Source organism: Macaca nemestrina, chromosome 2, assembly GCF_043159975.1.
Source record: "Macaca nemestrina isolate mMacNem1 chromosome 2, mMacNem.hap1, whole genome shotgun sequence".
Lineage (NCBI taxonomy): Eukaryota > Metazoa > Chordata > Mammalia > Primates > Cercopithecidae > Macaca > Macaca nemestrina.
In genome coordinates, this window is record NC_092126.1 from 169,144,431 (window position 1) to 169,168,307 (window position 23,877).

The window sequence follows — 23,877 nt, forward strand, 5'->3', positions numbered from 1 at the left end:
AAAAAAAAAAAAAAGTAAACTACTAAAAAAATAGAGTTTTGTACATCAAAGCTAAATTTGACAGTATTAGGACTATAATTAATCTTAGAATATCTTCATAATGGGCAACAAAATAAATATTATCTTTTGAAAACAGATACTATTTATGAGAACATATTGCTATGTGCCATCCATGTGACATGCTGTCTTCCAATTCTGCCTGTGAAATGCTCCATTGAAAGGTGACCCAAAAGTGTTACATGTGTAAACAGACTAACACTATCAGAAAATGATAGAGACAGAGAGGGAGAGAGAGATGAACTAGTATTGCTAACTATTGCTAAATTATTGCTAACTATTGCTAAATTATTGGGAAATTCTTCAAATAAGGTTACTTATCATCCACCTAACTTAAAAAACATTTTCCCAGTTGTTATAAAGTTCAAATTAATTTGATTTGTTCCTGAAAAAAATGTCAGTTTGCTTACGATTTAAACTTTTATTTAAGGTAGAAAGTTTCCCTTCTGAGCAACAATTTGCACGCTGGAAGTGGTAAAATCTCTAGGAGAGAAAAAAAAACTAATGAAACTTTGTTGTGGAATAGTTCACAAAGACATACAAGATGCGTTACATAATGCAGCCCTTTGTTTGTGGAGCCTCTGACAGAATCCTGCAGTTTTAGCTCAAGCTGAAAGCTGCCACCAAAGTCCTCCCTAACTCCAGACAGCTCTGAGTCTTTTTCCCCACCTCCTGCCATAATTACTCTGGCTTCTGATTAAATCACGCCTTATGTTCAAGGTCACTAACCTAAAATGACCCAAAGCTATTCATTTCTCTCCTCAACAGTTCCCTACTACTTACTTGTAATATTTGGAAGGCTTAAAAATAGCTTCTGTCCCAACTTATGTAGTCTTTTCTCCAAAAGCAAATGATATAATAGTTTCCTAAGTCATGTATTCAAACCTCAGGTGAAAAAATTTTAGAAATAATTAGCATGCTAATGAGCCTGTAGCATTGGGGCGAATCACAGTCATACAACCTAAAGGACAGAGAAGGAGTCTTATTGCTAGTGGTATTTGACAAACGCTAGTTCCTCACTTAGTTTCAATAGAAGTAGAACTGCATAGGATTGTCTTCATGTTTAATAGAAGACTTGTTTATATCATCTCTTCTTTAAAACATTTATTGTTTGGGGGCTTATTCTACTGTCTTATTTCTTACTTAAAATATGTTGCTATTAATTTTGGAAAATATTTAAAAGTTTGCTTTTATTGTATATAATAATTGAGCTATAATTATATATAATATGTATATAATAATTATATATTGTGTATAATGAGCTACATTGTAACAAATTCTTGTCATATAATTTTTTATTATAGACTCTAATTTTCCTTTTTTTGACCTGGTTTAATCCTCTTTTCTGATACTAATCCAAATTCCCCCCTTCCTTTCTGTGTGAGAATTTCATTACATATAAAAGTCTAGCATATTTAATCAAGATGTGAAGCAAATGAATGTTTATTAAGTGCCAAGAATGTGACCAATGTCTGTTATCTAGTTAGGAAGAACAATTTGGTGAATTCAAATTATGAATGTTGTTATTATTACTTTGGTTAGAAATGTGTTCAGCAGCAGGTAGCAAATCCTGACTTGAGTGGTTTAAACAAATAGAGATTCAGTTTTCTCACCTAATAGGAAGTCCAAAAGTTGAGAGGTAGGGAATTCCTGGTATGTGATAAAGTATGTGCTGACATCTCTGGGATTCTTTTTGTCTTTCTTTCTTGCTTGTCGCTTTATGATCACAAAATAGCTGCCACAACTCCAAGCATCATGTCTATGTTCAAAGAGGGAAGGAGGAGGAAACAGAAGGATTGCCTTTTACCTTCCTCTTTGTAACGGGAAAAAAAGCTTTCTCAGAAACTTGCCTCTCAAGTGGATTGCCACATAGATCTTATTGGCTATAATTGAATCCCTAGGCCACCCTTCTTTGCTAGGGAAGCAAGCAAATTAGAGAATACACTTGTCATAATTGGCTTATAAATTTCAAAACTCATCATCCAGCACTGAGCACATTGCCACTCTGCACAAAATAGAGGTCTGTGGCTAGGAAGAATGAGGAAATGGAGTTTGGGTAGGAAATAGTGCCCACTTCCACTGTAATAGTGGGGGGGAAAGGAAAATTAGCATGGGCTATAAAAAGTAAAAATTAATTTATGGAAGAAGCAGAACATAAGCTGGACTATAATAAAGGAATTCAATCAATAAAATAATGGTAGGATACTCTAATTATAGAAAGAATAAAAGCTTAAAAGCAGGAACACATGTTATACGTGGTAAGTGGCCACTATATTGTGAATTCCATTATTCTTTGAAGATAGGAAATAAGTCTTATTTGTATTTTATTCCTACTGTCTCACACATAGAAGGTGCTTATTGAATCATAGTAAGTAAATGAATAATATTCTAATCCAGAAGTCTAGACATAATTTAAGAAATCATGGAGATAGTAGAATAGAAAATTTAAAATTAGGTCTCCTGTGGGAATACCAAAATAAAGGGAAACACTAACATAGTCTGCATTCACCACAGAACACTTGTTGGGAAGTACTGGAACCTAGGATGCCTAAGCAAGACAGGGCGAGTAATGGAGGCTGAAATACTAAGTTAATAATTTGAATTTGATCTGTGAAACCCCAATTATGTTTCTAGAATCATGTTTTTTTTAATACACAAACAATAATCTTTAGCTATCCAGCCATTTAAAGCATCAAGCCTACTTCTGTCTCTTGCTCACTTTTTCTCCATGTTCAGTTCTCTGTGATCTCCAGGAAAACTTTGGAAAAATAAAAAGTAGTGTATTGGAGATCTCTACTGCAGAATAATAGTTTACAGTTATTCAGTTTTTGTTCTACTCCAGTCAAGAAGATTCCAATCAAAAAGATCCTAATCAAGGGGATTATTATATCATTTTAATGAATTAATCCCTTTCTTGTTATAGGGATTTCTCTGTCTCTTGTGACAGTTTTTGGCTGAAAGTCTATTTTGTATGATATAAGAATAGCCACTCTTACTAGCTTCGGGTTATCATTTGCTTGGAGTATATTTTTCCCACCTTTTACTTTGAGTCTATGTTTGTCCCTAAAGCTAAAGTGTGTTTTTGTTTTGTTTTGTTTTGTTTTGTTTTAGCAGCATATGGTTAGTCGTCTTCTTAATCTATATCTATTCAGTCAGTTTGTATCTTTTGATTGGGGAAGCTAATCCATTTACACTTAATTATTAATAGGTGAGAACTTATGCCATTTTTAAATTATTGTCTGGTTGTTTTGTAGTTCCTTTGTCCCTCTGTTGCTGTCTTCTTTGTGATTTGATTATCTTTTGTAGCAATATGCTTTGATTCCTTTCTCTTTATCTTTTATATATCTACTACAGGTGTTTTGCTTGTATTTACCATAAGACTTCCATAAAACAACTTATAATCATCTATTTTAAGGTGATAGCAACTTAAATTTGATCACATACAAAATCTCTACTCTTTTACTTCTCCTGTATACACACTTCATGTTATTAGTGTCACAATTTACATCTTTTTATACTGTGTATCTATTAACAAATCATGTTATTATTTTTATAGTTTTGTCTTTTAATGTTTATACCAGAGTTGAAAGTGATTTACACACTATCATTAGAGCACTAGAGCTTTCTAGTATTTGACTATACACTTAATTTTTTTGGCAAGTTTTATACTTTCATCTTTTCATGCTGCTGATCAACATCCTTTCAGCTTAAAGAACTTTTCATGCAAAGCAGGTATAGTGATGGTGAACACCCCTCAACATGTCTGTCTAGGAAAGTCTTTACCTCTTCTTTATTTCTGAAGGATAGCTTTTCTGAGTATACTGTTCTTGGTTGACAGGTTGTTGTTGTTTTTTGATCTTCAGTACTTTGAATATGTCATCTTACTTTCTCTTTGCCTGTGAGGATTCTGCTGAGAAATTTGCTGACAGTCTTATGGGGACTCCCTTGAATGTGATGAGTTGCTTCGCTCTTGTTGCTCTCAAAATTCTCTGTCTTTGACTTTTGACAATTGGATTATAATTTAATTTAATGTAGATCTTTGGAGTTCTTTGGACTTCATGAATCTGGATGTTGATTTCTCTCCCCTGATTTGGGAAGTTCCTTGCCATTATTTCTTTCAATAGGCTTTCTACCCCTTTCCCTCTCTTCTCCCAAGAATTCCCTAATGTGTTTATTGATTCACTTGTTGGAGTCCCATAAGTCACTTAGACCTTCCTCACTTTTCGTCATTCTTTTTTCTTTGTATTCCTGACTGCATAATTTCAAATGATCGGTCTTTGTGTTCACTGTTTCTTCTGCTTGATTAGGTCTGCTTTTGAACTCCTCTAGTGAATCTTTCTGTTCAGTTTTTGTGTTCTCCAGCTTCAGTAATTCTATTGGGTTCTTTTTTATTATCTCTATCTCTTTATTTAACTTCTCATTTTATTCTTGTATCTTTTTCCTAATTTTATTTAGCTATCTCTCAGTGTTCTCTTGTAACTCACTGGGCTTCTTTAAGACATCTATTTTGCATTCTTTGTCAGTTAATTCAGGGATCTCTGTTTCTTTCAGGATGGTTATTGGAGATGACTCTTTCTGTTCCTTATAGATTTTCTTTGTGATCCATACATTTGAAGTAGCAGCTATCTTCCCAGTCTTTATAGACTAGTTTTGATGAGTGGAGACCTTTACCAGTTCATGGTGCTTAATATGAGACAAGATAGAGACAAACACCTTGGGGAGCACAGTCTAAGACTGGGGGCAAGGCCCTTTACACTTCTTTCCTGGCCTTCTCAAGGAAAAGGCTTAGTTCTGCGCTTTTTTCTTATTATACAGAGCAGTGCCAGCTGCAAAAGGATGCCTGCTCCTTTTATTTTTTGCTAACTAGCCCTCAGAACCAAGTTCTAATGGTCGTACAAGGTGAAATGGAAACTGGCTTCACAGAGGGCACTCTGAAATGCTGAGAATAAGGCCCCCTTCATTCCCTTTCCTCCCTCGTGAAAGAATAACCTCAGTTCTGCCCCTATTCCTAGTCTTGCAAGGCAGCTCCAACTGTAAGGAGTTGCCTTCCTCATTTCTTTGTTCCTGCCCATCCCTGGGAACAAAGTTCTACAGGTGCATCAGTACTCAGGATGAGGTAATATAGGAACTGACCCAACAGAGGGTTCTCTCAGAGGCCAGAGGCCAGGAAGCCAGATGCACACTCCAATCCCACTTTCTACGGCACAGGAGAAATCATGAGCTGAAGCAATCCTCTAAGTGATGCGCTAAGCCAGTCTGGGGGAAGTAGTGACATGACATTCTAAAGTGAAATTGCACTTTTAACCCATGCAAATGCAACTGCTTTTAGTTTGGGATCCTCTAGGGTACCTCTACTTCTCAGCTACAATCTGAATATATTTTCAAGGTATTTTGGTTCCAACATTGTTTTATCAGTATTTCTGTGGAAGAATGAAAGGTAGAGTTTTCCACTCTGCCATTTTGCTGACTTCACCCCTATTATTTGTTAAGACATTAATTTTACTTGAAAAAAAATATGCCATTTGAACTGGCTGATAGACAAAGTGTTAAGATATGCACCACTCAGTAACTTGGCATTTCTAACATGCCTATGGGTCTATAGCTATTTGATTACGTTTACTTGTTACTTTAGGCTTCAGCCTTCTTGATTAGGTTAGGATACATCAAATTATTTGAGCTGAATAGTGCTTCTTATTTTGACAGAAGAATATCTATTTTGTTTTAATTCAGTGATGTATTTTCAGTGGCGGATCTTTAAAATAACTCTTGTAAAACTTGTTATATTTTTAGTATTGGACTTAGATAAGTCACTTATCTGGGCCTCAGTTGTATCATCTGCAAAAAGAGGCAACAGGATTTAACATGGTCTCTAGTTAATTTGAGCTCTAAACTTGTGCGATCTCATTTTTCATTTCAATTCAACATATGTTAATGAATGGAATACTTACATAATGTAAATCAATGAGGTAGAACCTGAGTGGATACAGAGATGAATGTGATTCCTTCATGCAAATAGCTTATAATTTGATGCCTTCAAAATTGAGATGTGTATTCCCCAATACATCCTAGTTCCTTATGTTTGACATGTCATTTATAAATAAGGGCATATTATTTATTTTTTGAAGTGGAAGAAATTTATTTCCTTGTTACTATTTTCATCTCTAGATTTGGAGAAACAAAAATGGGGTCTAAACTATCATTTTAATAATATTGTGCATTTGTATTTCACCTTCATTGCCAAGCATTTAGAAGATTCTGGAATCATTTTCTTATCCATCACTAAAGTAGCCCAGTGCGAGTAGAAAAGGACAGTTATTCCCTTTTTAGTGATTAGAAAACTGGACCTGATTTTTCTGGAGTTATATAATATGCCACTGAATGAGAACAGGTAAAAATGCAGGAACTCTCAAGACTGCCCAGCCAGGTTCCTTTGTACGTTACAGTTTCTTTTAGTAAGTTCTGCAGAGCCTGATTCCTAAATCATCTTTCAAACCAGATTCTTTCTTATTCCCTATCCAAACAGCAGCATAGCCGTTGATGATTTCAGATATATCAACAGGAAAAAAAATTGTGGTGAAAGAATGGAATGTATGCAGCAAGAAGTGTGCTGTGCAAGCTGTGATACAGTGTACAATGTTTCCGTCTTTAGTTGGAATTAAAATTAGAAGTTGAAAAAACTTGGGGACTCCTCCATCAATCTAATCTAGAAACGTTTGACTGTAGGCCCAGAAGTCCATAATGAAACCTGCCCTTTTGCTATTTGAGAACATCATTCTGAACATGCCACCTTGGAAACTTTGCATCAGTTCTTGGTATCACTAGAATTTTCCTATCCTGCTTTTGAGAAGAGTCAGTGTGAGAACAAATATACTTCTTTTTACAAATCTTGAAAGTAGATCCTTAGAAATAGGTGATTACATTTCCTTCATAACCTAAATCTTCCTATGTAGTAAAAAAACCATATTCGTGTTTGGTCTCATAGTTTCCTTAGTCAAAAAATTTGCATCTAAAAGCCTAGGAAAATGTTTGGCCTGCACAGTTGAATGTTTAAACAGGTGCGCACTGCACTGGTCTGGCTGAAGAAAGGTAGTCTCCTCCACTTGGAAACCCTGACATTAAGAGAATGATTCTTGTGCCAGCTTTCAGGAAAGCTTGTGAAGAAAAAGTTCAGGTGATTCTTAAGTCTTATTACCTGATTATCAGCCCACGTGCCTCGCTTCCATTCTGTATTCTCATGAAGAAATTGATTTAATAGATTCAAGATATTATTAAATACATTCTGCATTAATATTATATGTCCTCTTTGAATCCAACTGGCAATACAATAGAATTTCATTTTATAAATAACACCTTTCAAGCTAACACCACAGGGCACAGTACAAAAGAATCAAAATAGAACACAAATGCTGTAATCAAATGCAGACCCCAGGAAGGCTGATTAAAAAGGCATGTTGCTAGTAAGAACAGCCGACAGGGTAAGTATAGTGGGTCATAGCAGAAAAGCCAACAGAACAGAAGGGCAAACTAAAATAAAATGGAGTCGCCTGCCTGACAAGGACTTATGACACTCCTTTGTCATCATCTCTTTTTGAACTCAGGAATTGCAGAGGAGAGGGGGGTGTGTATGTGTGTTGGAGGAGAGAACTAAACATAGGGTCATTAAGTTTATCCTCAGTACCACACATAACACAAACCAAAGGAAATCATAAGGATAACCACCTGCAGCTGGCAGAGATGCCTACAGTGTGATTGTGAGACAACCCAACATGGCTTGCTTTGCGGATACCACTGGCTTTCAGAAAACACAACTGTGAAGTAACAAGTAGACCCCTTCCATAGTAGTGAGAACAGATAGTACTGCTGATGGCCAGGCATAGGTAAAAATGGATGAATGGTGAGAAGGGTGTTCTGTGGTCTTGACTTCAGTACAGTCTACTCTCCATAGAACTCTCCTCACCCAATTAGCTTTTCTGCTGTCAGCCTCTCACAGCCGTACTCCTTGCTAATGTCAGGTGTTTGTGGTTTTAAACCCTACCTCTAATTATAGAGCAAAAGTACCTGTTCCCTTCTTAACGGAATTAGGCAAAAGCAGGGGAGGTAATTTGGAATATACTCTCTCCCTATATGTAAAACTAGTTCTAACAATGATCACAATGTCATAGTTTACCAAGTTGGTCATTTATTGATGCCTCTCTATTTAATATTAAGGGTAGAACAATATAGGACAAGAATCATAAGAAAAATTTCTAAATATGTATTTTTCTGAAAAACAGTAACCTATATTTGGCCAGGCATGTGGGTAATGCCTGTAATCCCAGCACTTTGGGAGGCCGAGGCAGGCGGATCATGAGGTCAGGAGTTCAAGACCAGCCTGACCAATATGGTGAAACCCCGTCTCTACTAAAAATACAAAAATTAGCCAGGTGTGCTGGCACATGCCTGTAATCCCAGCTACTTGGTAGGCTGAGGCCGGAGAATCGCTTGAACCCGGGAGATGGAGGTTGCCGTGAGCCAAGACTGTACCACTGCACTCCAGCCTGAGCAACAGAGCAAGACTCCATCTCAAAAAAAAAAAAAAAAAAAAAAAACCCTATATTTAAGAGCCACCCCTCCACAAAATTGTCATAGAAGAAGAAAATATGAGTTCTAGAGTTAATTAAAAAGAAAAGGAAAGAGAAAGGAAAAATGATAATTGAAGCAATTTTTACCTCAAAGCTTTTGGTTGTTTGTAATGACTCTCCTGATTACCCACTTAGTTGAGATTCTGGCGTGAGATCACTGTTGCATAAATTTAGGTCAATAGCTTAGTATTTCTGTACATTTTTTTCTTAAGTAAATTATAAACATGTAATTAAAATGTATGTGGGCAGCACTTGGGGGAAAAGGTTATTGTACATATACTGGTACTGTAACTTTTTTAAATATTCTATTATAGGCATTTATTTACTGGCCTCTTATTTTTCTTAATTCTGACAGTATTTGCTTAACTATGTACAGGGAGTTGGTTTATTAGTAAACGTGAACAGTAGTGCAATCAGTTGAAAATATTGAATTATAATCTCTAATGTGCGTTATTTCATGAAGTGTGTGAGCAAATAATGTCTGTGCCAGTTACCAATATATTACCTCCCATTGCCTCCTTCCAAATGTAGTCCTCCTTGCCTGCTCGGCAAAAATGTATCTGGATTCTTTGAATATTTTTTCTTTGCTAGCTGGTATGAGGCTGCTTTGTCAGTAGAGAAAGTAGAGAGACATTGCAGAAAGAAGAAATTTTCCTTCCTGGTTGTCATGCACTACTTTGGCAGCCTCCTGCAATGCGCACGGTTTCTCCAGAGCCTGGCTTCTACAATGTAAGCAACTTTTACAGCGTCTAGCTCCTGCAGCAAATGCAACTAACCCGGTACCCAGCAGCTGAAGCACAGATAGCTTCTCTAGTACCTGGTAGGTAGCAGCTACCCCTGGCACCCACCATACACAAACGTGTACACATACATTGGGCAATTTATAGCAGAGTGCCTCAGATGAGATACCTCCCTGTAAATAGCTTTCATTGGCACCCTAGAGTGCAGGTTCTACTGATGCAGCTCCCCAGCAACTTCTCGCCATTCAATGAGTTATGACTGTGCGTTGTCTAACAAGGTCTGGATCCTGGTCCAGGGGTCCAGAAGATTTTTATCTTGAGTCCTACATCTAGATCTCAGCCCAGGGATGGAGGAGACTCTTCCTTGGGTATGCTATCTTAGCCCTACAAATAATAGCTGTTCCTTACATTTGTTATTCTTCTATTCTTTTTTATTTTTTGAGATAAGGTCTTGCTTTGTCACCCAGGCTGGAATGCAGTGGCATGAACACAGCTCACTGCAGCCCCAACCTCCTGGAATCAAGCTATCCTTTCACCTTAGCCCCACAAGTAGCTGGGACTGCAGGCACACACCATCATGCTCGACTAATATTTTGTAGAAACAGCATTTCACCATTTTGCCCAAACTAGTCTTCAGCTCGTAGGCTAAAGACCCACCTCGGCCCTAAGTGCTGGGATTACAGGCATGAGCCCCTGCGTCTGGCCCATGTTATTCTTACATTCTTTAAAGTATTCTTTACATCTTACTAGCTACTCTCATTACTTTAATAACCTGTTATTATTAATAATTTAAACTAAATTTTTCTATTCAAATTGCTGTATGATCTCTCTCTACAAACAGGCCCTGACTGACACATACCCAAAGAATATTAAAATAATCTATATTCTTTGGGAGTAGGAGAAGGTAAATATTATAAGTCATCTTTTTATAGAACAGATTAGTATTGGTACAATGTGCATTATCTAGGGCTGGCTATTAGATGGACAAAAAGTTTTGAGAATTTGCTGCTACACTGGAAAGTGCTACAATAATATGGTGCTATATATTAGTCTAACTGTATATACAGTTTAAAGATCAAATTTTTAAATATTTTACATGATTTTGCTGAGACTTTTTAAAAATGTAAGCTATAATGAAGCAAACAACAAAGGTTGGACTGAAAAATAATTTGTTGACCTTGAAAAGATGTTGCAAAATAATAATTCTATAATGTAAATTTGTATATTATTAATGCTAGGATAATGATAACCATCCTTTATTGAGAACTCAGAAAGTCCTCAATACTTTATATTAATATATTGGATCCTCATATTAATTAATAGAAGTGGATATTATTATCATCCCTATTTTACAAATGGGAAAAGAAAGACTTGGTAAGGTTAAGGAACTGGCCTGAGGTGTACATATAATAATTTCAGAGCCAAAATGTGAACCTAGATCTGCCTATGAGCCCTGAATCTTAACCACTGCCCCCTGCTTCCAGAATACTGACACTGAAGCAAATGGCAAGTCATTTGTGAAAACAAATGCAGGATACTTGCTTTTGTTGGTTTTCATCAAAGATCCAGAAAAAGACAACTCTGACATATCCATAGAATGTATATAGCACACGCTGAGATATTTCTGAGTTAGCTAACCTATTACTTTTTCTTAACAAAATATGGACAAACTGGATGAACATGGTGATCAAATCCCCAGAACCAAAGTGTTAACAGTGTATCAAAACCCAGCAGCCTTTATTCAGAGCTGAATTGAAGGCAGATGAAATATTAACTGCAGTTCTAACAGCATAAAATGAAATATGAGATCCTGTATCCGAAATTATTAGTAACCTGTTAAAGGAAATGCTGAAAAATGGCAGTTACCAAATTAAAACTGGGAAACAGAGCCCAAATGGGAAATTTCAAAAAGTTTGGAGGAAAATAAATGACAGATTGTCCTCTTGGCTCTTATTACTATGCCATCCTAAATCCTACTTGGCAATGGATGGTGGAGGTGAAATAAGAACTGCATTGCTGCCAGTGCTGGTCCTCAGATTTGTAGTCCTAAGGGTCTGTGATGGTGTCTGGGATTGATTGGAAAAGTAGTTGGAAGTCGGTAGCATTTTAGCTTTATCTAAGTTAAAGAGTCTGGAGACTCTTATTATGAAAGGCTTTCTCTCATTTGTGAATTGGCCCCTTTGCTCCACTTTTGGATGGCTGACTTTCTCCATGCCCAGCTACACTAAATATTCTACATGGGAAAGCTATTTTCCTTAAACGCCTTCAGATTTAAAGCCATCTATTTGGATATGTTGGTGTTTATGACTCAAAATATCTAGCATCAAATAAAAAAAGAGAGATTACAAATACAAAATACCAAGTAGTAAATGAAGGACATATTTTTCCATTAGTAACTGAGAGCATAGAAATTACTATAAGCAGAGTTGTTGAGCAGTTGATGCCAAAGGGAGAAAAAAAAGGAAATGAGCTATAGAACCATAGAATCTTAGTGCTGGCAGAGACTATGGAGTTTATGCAGTCCTACCCTATCATTTTTCAATGAAGAGACTGAGACATGGGGAGTTAAGGGACTTGACTTGCCCAAGACACATAGTTGTTTACTGACAGTCAGGCCAAAAACATTTCCCAACTCCCAGCCCGGAACTGTACAGTTCAGCATGCTACTGCCGTCCTCTACTGAAAGTTAACACTAACTCAGCCTGGAACATAGAAGAATTCAGCATCTGTGGGGAGTGAAAGAAAAGATGAATTTAGAGTGGAAATCAGTCTGGGAAAAGAAAAGAGGAAACGGATGATTTGTCATTGTGACTTGTTGGTCAAGGTTGTATAAGATGTTTTGTGTCAGTTACTCCCCTGTGCATTCCCACAAAATACAGTGAAATTATTTGGTTCTAATTCCGCAGGGTTTATATTTATATGTACAGGTTTTATTTGCTTGGCGAATTCTCCATGCACAAGTCATCTCCAGGTGTAGATTGGTTTGTGGATGGCATTGCTATTGAACCTTGTCATTTACATGGGTCTGACTTTCTTTCTCTAGCAGTAAAGTATGCTCCAGGGGAATCTTCTTCATGGGATACTCCTAACTGAGGGTCAGAAGTAGGCTTACGATGTAAGAATTATCTTCTGTTAACCCTTGTATTGTTAACCTCATGGAAAACTTGGGCCATATGTGGGACTTTTAATCAGGCTAATGAGATAGGTGAAATAATTTTCTTTGTTTGGAAGCACAGAGTAATTTGAAGTAAACCAGTAGCAAATAAGATACAATAAAAATGTCCCAATAGGATCCCCTGTGAAATAGCATTGTAGCAGTATAGATCTTCTAGTTTAGTCAAATATTTTTCAGAACAGAGCAACCAGAAATGAGAGAATCAGATAATATGATGAAAACTACAGATGGAATGCTTTGCATGAAAAGTGATTATATACAAGAGAGGGCTTAGGAGTGGGTAGGAGTAGAGTTGGAAAAGAGTGGGTAACTGAAATAAGAGAAGATAATGCTTGACCAGGTCTAGTAAAATATTCCCTGCCACAACCGCTATTCCATGAAGAGATTGAGCCAAGAGGCCTGAATAAACTAACCTTAAGTTCAGAGTTGCCATTATTGTGGGAGGCATCAGGGAGAGCACATCCGGATTTGTGTTACACAGTAATCACTGCTGGGTGTCAGCATTCATCAGCCAGATGGTCAGACCTACAATTAATCAATTAGGCTGCGATGATCAACTGGACTACGTTTTCCCCTTTGGTAAAAAGCCCTCATCATGCGGTTAAGGCCAATAACACTTTTATCCTGTTGCTTTTGGAGAAGCTTCTAAAAATTCCTCTTTTCTTTTTTGGGCCTCTAGTTACTGGACAACTGTTAGGCTCCAAGTTGCTTTGACAACATAGATACCCAAATTCAAGGATTTCACATAATAGATTTCCAACATCCTGTGTCTTCAAGTATAATGTTTAACGTACCCAGACAGAAATAATCTTTTTAAAGCAGCATTGTCAGCAGTGTTACTCAACTGATTTTACTAAAGTCTTCATATTGATGCCACTCAATCCAGTGGAACAATGCTGGAGGGGATTCTTTCACTGGGTACTTTTATACAGATGATATGATGTGATAATCAAATAATATGAATAATAAGCAATTTATTGAATGTTCGCCATATGACAGGTACCGCTGTGATAAGGGTTGATGAACATTGATTCAGTGCTTATAATGATTCCATGAGGATGACAATATTATTCAAAGAGGGAGAAACTGAGACTAGAAAGTTCATTTGCCCAAGGTTAAACAGTTAGTAAATATGTGTTGAGATGACTTAATACCCTCTGAAATGAAAGCTGAAAGTTTATTTTACATTTTCTTACCCATATACATCTGTGCATCTCTAAGGGACAACATTTAGGAACTATGTGGTGGGTCCTCATTATTCCTCTTGAAAGGACTTTAAAGAAATATTTTAGTTGTGTTCCCCAAGTCTGTTGCTCTCCTTCTGTTTTCCATGCTGTTTTATTCTACATCATGTGACTTGAGATTACTTTCTTCCGTCTTTATGGCCATTACTATCATTTCCTGACAATTATCAGTCTCCACCTTGGTATCCTCATCTAGATATGATTTCTCTAAGTCTGTTCAGATACCAAGACTTTTTTGTATCAGTTGACTTATAGAGCAATTTGCCTCCTCTGAAACAAAATGTCTATCACTATTTTTTTTTATGTTGAACCTTGTTTTTCTGTCTATTTTATTTTCCGTCTCCCCTTGCTATATTACAATACTGCTGCAGAGGGAGAGGTGTTTGAAGTCCTGTTAGTGGGAACATCACTTCTTGATGGAGGTTTAATGGAGGTCTATGCTGGTCCCATTGAGTAGAAATATGGTCACAGTGTCATAGTTCCCCTGTGTTTTATCATTAACTGGTATCTCTCTTTTCTTTAAGCTCTTCTCTATCCCCTCCCAAGCTCAATTTAAAGAGTACTCCTCTTTAACCATTTCATACAGGCTATATACAGACACTGTTAACCCTAATGTACTTGAGGTATCAGACTCATAATTGTATTATTTTATGAAATATGAGGCTTTTCTTGCTATTTAACTGCAGTGCTTTGCATTTTATTTGTTTTGCTACTTACTGAATTGGGAAAACAGTGCGAAAATACTAGGATAGTATATAGGAAATCACCATTTCTTAATCACGTTTGGGAGCATGTGGAAGAAAAGATATTTCAGAAACCTTAATGAGCATCTTTTATCCTCCAGGGCTCTACCAGCGCCCTCTTTTTCTGCCTGTGGCACTCTGTTTTGTCCTTGCTATGTTTGGTAAGCAGCTTTTTTTTCTCTTGATGCTTCTTTTCTTACAGTCCTACAATCTTCACCCCAGAGCTGATGAGGCGCTTTCATTTTGACCTGCGGGATTTCTGATATTGCAGAACAGAGTCCTGCCATCTAGACTGCCTTTCTGCTTCATTTTGCTCCTGACCTAAACCCCCCTGCTATTCCAGGCCTGGCCTCTCATGACCAGAGACTGCTGACTCATCCTGGCCTGTGCCAAGCTGTGCAGTCGCTTAGTGATGTGGACAGGAGTCGAAGGACTAGAATGAGATCACTGAACTCATTTCACTTGTTGCTTACGGTACAGTCCAGCATGAGCTGGAAATGTAGGAACCTCAGCCTCCCGAGCAGAAAGAGTAAGTAGATAAAACACACCGCATCACCAAGTCCTCAACAAGCAGTAGTCGGGTGGCGGGTGGGGGCTCGCTCTATCATGGCCGTGGCTAGGGCATTCTGGTTCATCAGGAGTTTTCCTTTGTCCTCTCTTCTTCCTCTTCTCCACAGTCGTACCCTTCCCCCCTTCCCTGAACTTCCCTTCTGAAAATGTCTGGATGGTACAGCAGTGATCTGGGCAGAAATGAAATTTGGCTAATAAGCAGCCTCTGCACAAAATTCTGGAACAGTGACACTGTTGAAATTGCTTAGTTTAGTTTGTCTACTGGGAACTCACATGAACTTCCCAACAGAATTCAAGGGGATGAAATCTTTTTTGTTCTGTTTTGTTCTCCTTTCCTTTTTGATTCTCTTTTTCTTTCTGTTTTGAGGGAGGTAGTTTCAGGAGACATGGCTGCATTCTGGTGTGGTGTAAAGTTTTCCGTCGGGAGACAATAATGTACATTCCTCTGGCAGGACGGGATGGGTTTTTTTTGTTTCTCTTACTGTTGTTTATTTATAAGACATTTCCTCCCAGTTAGTGGAAGTTAGATCGTAAGAGGCTCCAGTGATTTTCCTTCCACCTCCCCTCCCTAATTTCTGTGCTTCAGCACTCTGGAACACTGTGAACTCGACAAACTAATCAGAGCAGGGAGCTTAACAGCCAGGCCTGGACACCCTCAAGAGACTGTGTGCTGATTCTCAGTCGTCACTCCTTGGATCAGGAACCACAGTCCTGGTGAGTGGTGAGGTTCCAGAATTTGATGTGTCAAGGATTTTATTCTTGGTGTCTCTAAGGCAAGCAGGAAATAAAGGGTGTTTTTAAAACAAACAAGCAAAAAATACAATTAAAGAAATACTACCAAACAGTCAAATGGAATGATGAAGATTTTTAGCGGGCACAACTGAGAGCACTCTACGGACAATGGCAGAGCCTTGAGACTATGCTCAGGAGCAGCCTGCAGGCATAGGTTTCATACTGCCACCGATGGATGTCAGCCTTGACATGCCTAGCAAACATGCTTGTGGGGGGAGGAAGATAGGTGAGTGGGGGCAGGGAGGTAGTATTCAGGGAGGTAGATGGGGGAAGTGAAAGTGGGATTAATTGTTCATTTGGAGTCTCACTCCACCAGCTTTCCATGCATTTCTGTTCTGAGTATTTACATTATGCTCACAGTACTTACATACCCAGCTAAGCAGGAAAGAATATCTATATTGGATGTAGAGCAAACATTCTTGCTAATACTGTTCTAAAGATCACTTTGCTAACTGGTTGCTTTTAAATGTTAGGGAACCTCCCCACACCCGACCTTTGGAAAATATGATTTGTCACACCCTCTTCTTTATTCTTCTGCATTCATAGTATCAAGCAGAAGAATGCAATGAGAATCCTTATTTGGTTCCGGGGAAATTTATCATCCTGCCACAGGAAAACTAAATGACTGTCCTCACAGTATTAAACCCAAATATAGTGTTGTCCTCAATATAAGGGACACTGGTTGAGAGTGCTCTGGGAAGCTGTCGAAGGAATGGAGTGGGGGTGGTTGCATCCTGTCTGATGTGAGACTAGCAGAGGAGTCCACAGACCAGCTTTCATAGCCAAAATGTGCCTTCCATATCCTTCTTAATAACTCATACTCTCCCTAAAAGTAGAATTCCTATTGGAATGTGTTTTTACCCTTTACCATCAGGTCCCTGCTTGGTTTCTTTTCTAGAGGTATTCCATCTTACTGAGTTTTCTCATATTCTTTCTAATTTCAAGAATCTGGTATGTTCTAAAATATTAAGTGTGGAAAAAACAAAAGAAGAAACAAAAACCAGAAAAAAAAACATGGTGGCCATAAAAGCATTCGACTGTGTGGCAGCATCTGAAGTGAATTGCTTTTTGGAAAGAGGGGGAGTCTTTGATGTCCCCAATATGGTTCTCATAGGCTGAAACTTCCAGGAATCACAACCCAGCCTAAGGGGCACTTACTCGATGTTCTTAAATTTTAGGAGAGAGATGCTATTTTATTGTTTTAGTTGTCCTTGCTATTAACACATTGTCAGTAGATTTCTCCTAGAAGTTTAAAATACTTTAGCAATGGATGATTTTACATTTAACCAGATGTGCATTGTATGTGCCTGTTGCATGTACTCTTGTCCAAGCTGGTACAGTGATCCAGCATATTACATTGGTACTCAGCTTTGGAATTTTGTCTGCTATACTGAGTGATTCAGATTCTTAACCATAGAACTCATACATGCTCGTATATCCCAAGTTTCCTTTAGAGACTGACCTCTGCTACAGCCCTATCAGGTTTGTCAGTGGCCTCTAGGACAGAATCAGCTTCCTATCACAATTCCTATAGTTTGTGAGGCACATTAAATTCCTCAGCTGTCATTGTGATAGGAAATAGTCTCAGAGTTTTATTAGGGCTAGTATGGTAAAAGTTTAATGTTGTATTAATAGTAAAGTTTGCCTATTGTAGTTAGCTCATGTTAGTTAGTACTACACTATTTATGTGAATTTCTTGGGTAATTTTCATTAGTTATCTTGTTTTCTAAAGAAAAAAAGTTTAAAGGGAAATGGTGTTAAATGTTTACAATATGGTATAAAAAATGTAACTAGCTCTTAGGCCATAACCACCAAGACCTACATAGGAGGTTAACATTCCTCAGTTAATATTCAAACTGCGCAGACTCCCAGGAAAACTATCTCATAGTCTCTGGTAGGGATGTCTATTAGAACTGCACTGAGGGCAAGCTAGATCTCTAACGCTTTGAAAACATGTTATTATTGACTGCATAGGAAATTATATAAGCCACTTTAAGCAGAGAATAGGTGAAAACACATATTTAAGAGTATTCCCAAGACATGACATTTTAAAAATATATAATCTGCCAGAGAGGTTTCTCTTATAGTGGCTGAGATCTGGAGTTCCAAGTGGCCGTGGAAGAATTTCATGACTAAATTGAAATATATAAGAAGTCAGAATTTGATTAGTATACCTGCGATACAAAGGCAAGACAATGATATATTTCTTTGTGTTTCAATGGCTATATTAATATTACCTATGTTTTCAATACCTTGATTATAAGCCTTCACAACGTACTATCAGTAACTCAGTTTCCTAGTGCTAACCTGGAAATTCTAATTTCATTAAATTAGTAAGGATGCATGTTGTGAAATGTATATTTCCTTGCGTGCATATTTTGGCTGTAAGTACTTCCTATACGCTATATTCATTTAATTAGGCAGTCGCAAATATACACAAATGAAATTGCTAAATAACAGAATTGTCACTACCCCAATAAGAAGTTGTTCTTTCTTATTTGTATAGAAATGGTTTTTAGTATTTATGTGATTCCCCTAAGAAAGACATATATTTTAAAACCTTAAAAAGGAGTTGATTGCTTGCATCATATGATTGTATATGTATGTTAGCTTATAAATGCCTACAGATATGCACAACCATATATCTATGTTCAACTATTAAAAATATGACCAAATTCTAGACAGGCTTACTTGCCTTTGATTTCAGTCAAATGTTTTCATCATAATGACCATAAATGAAGTATAGTTGACTTTTTGACATGCTGACAACACCGAAAGTTTACACAAATATTTATGAACAGTATTTGCAAAAAGAAAGATGTAGTTAGCTGATAAGTTTGGTAATTATCCGTCAGCAAATATACACGTTAGCTTATCAACCTAAATTCTATTATGTACAACTTCAAAATATTAATTGCTGTATATATAAAGCAGTTTAAAATTAAGTAGAAAGAAATTAATTGATATTATCTTAAAATTGAGCATACATTTAATGAATTCATTTTATTTTATAAAACTGAGTACATATACAAATGATCCCATTTATTCTATTTTCTCAGCTATTTTACTGTATGTTAAATATTTTGATGCTGTATTTACATATTAGCATCAGCAACCATAATTTTTCTGATACCTTTTCAAGATCAGCCAAATCATATCCTTGACAAGTCACACTTTTTCTCTGAAATTTTGTATAAAACCCAAATTAAAAGTGATCTGACATTGGTAGCATTTTACAAATCTATCTTCATTTAGCATTTATATATGTTTTTAATTTGAAGTTTTTCTATGTATGAAACTGCAGGTGGTTAGAGGGCAGGTTTTGTGTTTTAGGTTTGTTAATTTCTCTCCCAAACAATGTCAGATTGCCTCAGTCTGAGTGGAGAATCAATGAATAGGTGATGAACGAATGAATATCTACATGGCAGTGCATTGACAGTGAATACATCTTGCTTATCATGATGAAAGAAACGGCCGGACACAGTGACTCATGCCTGTTATCCCAGCACTTTGGGAGGCCGAGGCGGGCAGATCACCTGAGGTCTGGAGTCGAGATAAGCCTGACAAACACGGAGAAACCCCCTCTCTACTAAAAATACAAAATTAGCTGGGCATGGTGGCACATGCCTGTAATCCCAGCTGCTCAGGAGGCTGAGGCAGGAGAATCGCTTGAACCTAGGAGATGGAGGTTGCAGTGAGTCAAAATCACACCATTGCACTCCAGCCTGGGAAACAAGAGCAAAACTCTGTCTCAAAAAAAAAAAAAAGAAAAAGAAAAAGAAAAAAAAGAAACAGGTCCATGTCTAGAACACAAATTGGTAGAGTCTTCTATATCTGAGCCTCCCTAACTCCCGTGTTAGATCTTCCAACTATCTGACAGCATTTCCAACCATTTGCTAAGGTTACTTCTCTAATCCCCACAATGCTTGGGTAATTTCTGATGGAACATGGGATCTTGAATTTGCAGTAGTTCCATTAATTTTCCTGGACTTATGAGAGTGACTAAATATCCAGCTTGATCAGCTCATGTAGTCAGAAAGTACCAGACCTACCTATAATGCATCATATTAACCAACAGTCTCTCCAGCTTGTCAATACTTGCTTATAGTTACTCACTGGTTCTTCCTTTCCTCAGACTCCACATCTGTGGAGGTCAGGCTGATGTCAGTTATGGAAAGGCATGAAGACTGGCTATGGATGCCCTGTGAACTAGACAGGAGAGAGGCGGGGCAGACATACAGCACAATAAAGAGCAGGGGCAAGAAGACTGGCAGCCAAATCATTTGCACTGTCTTAACAAGCACTAATTAAATGCCCTGTTTGAGGTAAATAATAGCTGAAAATAGCCTAGTGCAGTTGTTTCTCATCAATGAGTAGAGAAATTGGTGGAATCGCTTAGTGCCATTTCATTCATTAAGCTGCAGCACACTAAGCCTTCTTCAGAGGAGAGGGGCATCAAGTCGAGCTAGCCTCTAAAGTACCATTTGCTAAATTCCCATTCTAGCACCCTAGATGGTATTCTGCTGACAAAAATCACATCCAGAGAATAACTGTACATACTACAAACTGACCCTAATAAACAATTTTAAAACCCCAAAATATTGTGTATAATAAAGCATGCTTTAATCTTACCCATTTTCAATTGTCAATCAACTTAGCAATCCCCAAACTCTATCTAATTCTGTCCCCTAAACCAATTTTTTTCCTGGAGTTTATATATATAGAATATTCCTTTTCATCTCTTTATTTTCCCTACTCACTCTCTGGTAAACTGAATTCCTAGATGTAAGCAGCCATAGAAAGAAAAGTGATTCACGTAATAGATAATTAACCCTTGAACAATGGAAAGTTAACTCTCCATAGAAATGCCAAAAACTGAAATGTTTTGTTATTGAATTTATTCTCCTTTGGGAGTTAACACTAATGGAGAACATCTCCATTAGTACAAACCTGGCACCAAACAACCTGTTCATCCTTAAGCTATGAATGCTGCATTCACGTTCCAGTTCATTCTGGCAGGATTTGTAATACGATGTCCTCTTGGGTAGTCATGTACAAACCACTCTGAGGGGCAAAATTATATGAGTGCCTAATCCACTTGTGAAAATGAAAGAAAGGGGATCTTTTTGTGAGAAACACCTAATATGGAAAGACATAAATTGTAATAAAAAGTGTTAGCACCTTGCACCTCCTGCTAATTGCATTCCTAGTCAAGAGGAAGCAAAATTATATAACAAATGTTAGAGGTACATCATGAACAAAGTGCAAAGAATTGTCTGTTCCTTTCAATAGTGAATTGAAAAAGAGTAGCAAACCTGTTTAAGCTGTGTATAGTCGCTTTAATTTTGGCTCCTAACCTTTCTGGGACTCATCTATTTCATTTGTCTAATGAGGATAAATAGTAACCTATTAAACTTACTGTACACAGACTGTACTGTACACAGACTGTTTCTCCATTATATTCATTAAACATGGATTTAACATTAATTCATTCATTCACCCATTTATTTTTTAGTTTAAGAGACATTTTTGGGCCAGATGCAGTGGCTCACACCTATAATCCCAGCATTTTGAAAGGCCGAGGCAGGAGGATCCTTTGAGCCCAGAAGTTTTAAACCAGTCGGGGTAACATAGCAAGATCTCATCTCTACTAAAATTTTTTAAAAGTAGCCAGGCATGATGGCACATGCCTGTAGTCCCAGCTACTGAGGAGGCTGAGATGGGAGGATCCCTTATCCCTTGAGCCCAGGAGTTTGAGCTTGCACTGGGCTATGATTGCACCACCATACTCCAGCCTGGGCAACAGAGCAAGACTGTGTATCAAAAAAAAAAAAAAAAAAAGAAGAAGAAGAAGAAGAAAAAAAAAAAAAGAAAGAAACATTTTTGAATCCCTACTCTGTGTCAATTATTATTCTAGAAGCTAAAGATTAATTTATTAATAAATATTTATTGAGGCATTCATATTATGTACAACACTATTCCAGGGACTGGGGATACTGCAGTAGATTTTTTAAAAAACAAATCTTTGTTCTCCTAGTACTTCCTTTCTAGATAGGAGAGACAGAAGATAAAATATATTTATGTAAAATATGTGGCATTTTATCATAAACGCTATGGAGAAAATTTAAAGAGGAGAAAGAGTGTGTACATGTGTGTTGGTGTCAGGGATAAGTTTGCAATTTTAAATAGGATGGAGAGGTAGAGAGGGAAGTCTTCATCGAGGGGACAGCATTTGAGAAAAGACCTCGATGAAAGTGAAGAAGCAAGTTTTGTGGATATCTAAGCAGAAGCATTTTCAGCAGTGGAACCATCAAGTGCAAAGGACTTGGACATGAATGTATCTGGAAAATTTGAGTGATAACAAGGAAGTCTGTGTGGCAGACTCTGAGTGGGTAAGCAGGAGACTAGTAGAAGATGAAGTAAGGGAGATAAGGGTGTCTGATCACATGGACCCTAATATGCTGTTGTGAAGGCATTGGCTTTGTCATTTACGATACAAAGATGAATACAACATGGTCTCAAGTTGCTCACTAGAGGAGAGACAGATAGGGAAACAAGTTGGGGTAATCCCATTATGCTAAGTGCCATAACTGAAGGATGTTCAAGGAACCCTGGAGGCACAAAATAGTGAGTGTTCAGCTGAACGTATCTTGGAGTAGGGGATCAGAGAAAGTTTCACGGAAGAGCTGATAAATCCATGCTGGGACTTGAAGGATTTTCCCAGATGGTCAGAGGGAGGAAGAGCATTCAGTAAGGGGGCCAGCAGGGGCAAAGGCAGTTAACTAGAAATAGCATGGCAGAGCTGGGGAACACTATCACTGATGTGTAGTAGGGGAGTACAGACAAACGATGCTGTAGATGCAGGCAGGGAACAATCATGTTGGACCCTGATTGCCATGCAAAGAAGTTTTAACTTCATCTTGTGGCATTTGGGGAGCCATTAAAAGGTTTTAAGTAGAGAACGTTAATGATGAAATTGTGTGATACAAGATCACCCTGGCAGCAGGGAGAGGATAGATTATAGGAATGGGAGAATAGAGGCAAGAAAATGAGTTAGGAGGCAACTGAAAGTGTTCAGACAGGAAACAATGAAGCCCTGAACTAGGACAATAACTGTGGGAATAGACAGAGAGGAGGAGACATGTTCAAGAGATAGGCAAAATTGACACAATTTAATAACCCTTGGGCTGGGCATGGAGAGAAGGAATTTTGGATTGCTCCCAGGTTTCTACCTCGTACAACTAAGCAAGAAAAGCTATGAGGAGGAAGAGCATATTTTGGAGGATGGGGGAAGATTACAAACTTGCTTTTGAATGTGTTTAATTTGGGGGTGTTAGGGGAGCATCCAGACTGGCAGTTGGATTTAGTCGGAATACTGGAGATAAGTCAGGGACAGAGTTTGGCAGTCATCTGAATCATCCAAATCATGGTAATAGTTAAAATTATGGAGTGGACATTTCTCAGGAAAAATATATCGAAAGATAACCAAAGAGAGAAGGTCCTTTATATACAGTGCATTTCTGGAATGGAGAGAGGAAGAGGAGCCTGCAGAGAAGATTATCATGAGCAACTATTATATGCCAGTCATTGTGCTAGATAGTGGGAGAACGAAGATGACTGGCACCCAGATCCTGCTGCAGAAGTGTCCATAGCTTGTCCAAATATAAGAGGTTCTTATTACTATCATCACCAACCATAGGATAATGCTAACAGAGGCAATGCCCAAACTTAACTAGGAAAATCGTGCAAAATATTTGATCGGCACCAAGGGAGATGATTATAAAGGCAAAATCCTGGAAAGTTTGCTGCATGCATTTTTGCTATACAGCTCATTTCTGTTTGTATGTGTATGTTCCAGTGTTAGCATGGGTTCAAGCTATTGGCAAAACAAGCCAGGTGTAAATTATGGTAGAATTGAAATCGATAGTGCTTTGA

The 23,877-nt window shown here is 37.7% G+C and overlaps 1 protein-coding gene across 46 annotated transcripts in view; it reads left to right on the forward strand.

The window, feature by feature from the left end:
- LOC105470366 (zinc finger and BTB domain containing 20) overlaps positions 1-23,877 on the forward strand; it is an 814,500-nt gene that overhangs the window by 506,050 nt on the left and 284,573 nt on the right. For 3 of the 46 annotated variants that reach the window (XM_071089292.1, XM_071089404.1, XM_011722258.2), the window contains one exon: positions 1-15,109. This exon is cut by the window's left edge. The exons of 41 other annotated variants lie outside the window; for them this stretch is intronic. The gene's annotated coding sequence lies outside the window, so the exon portion shown is untranslated. 2 more of the 46 variants (XM_071089299.1, XM_011722247.2) reach the window with 2 other exon arrangements.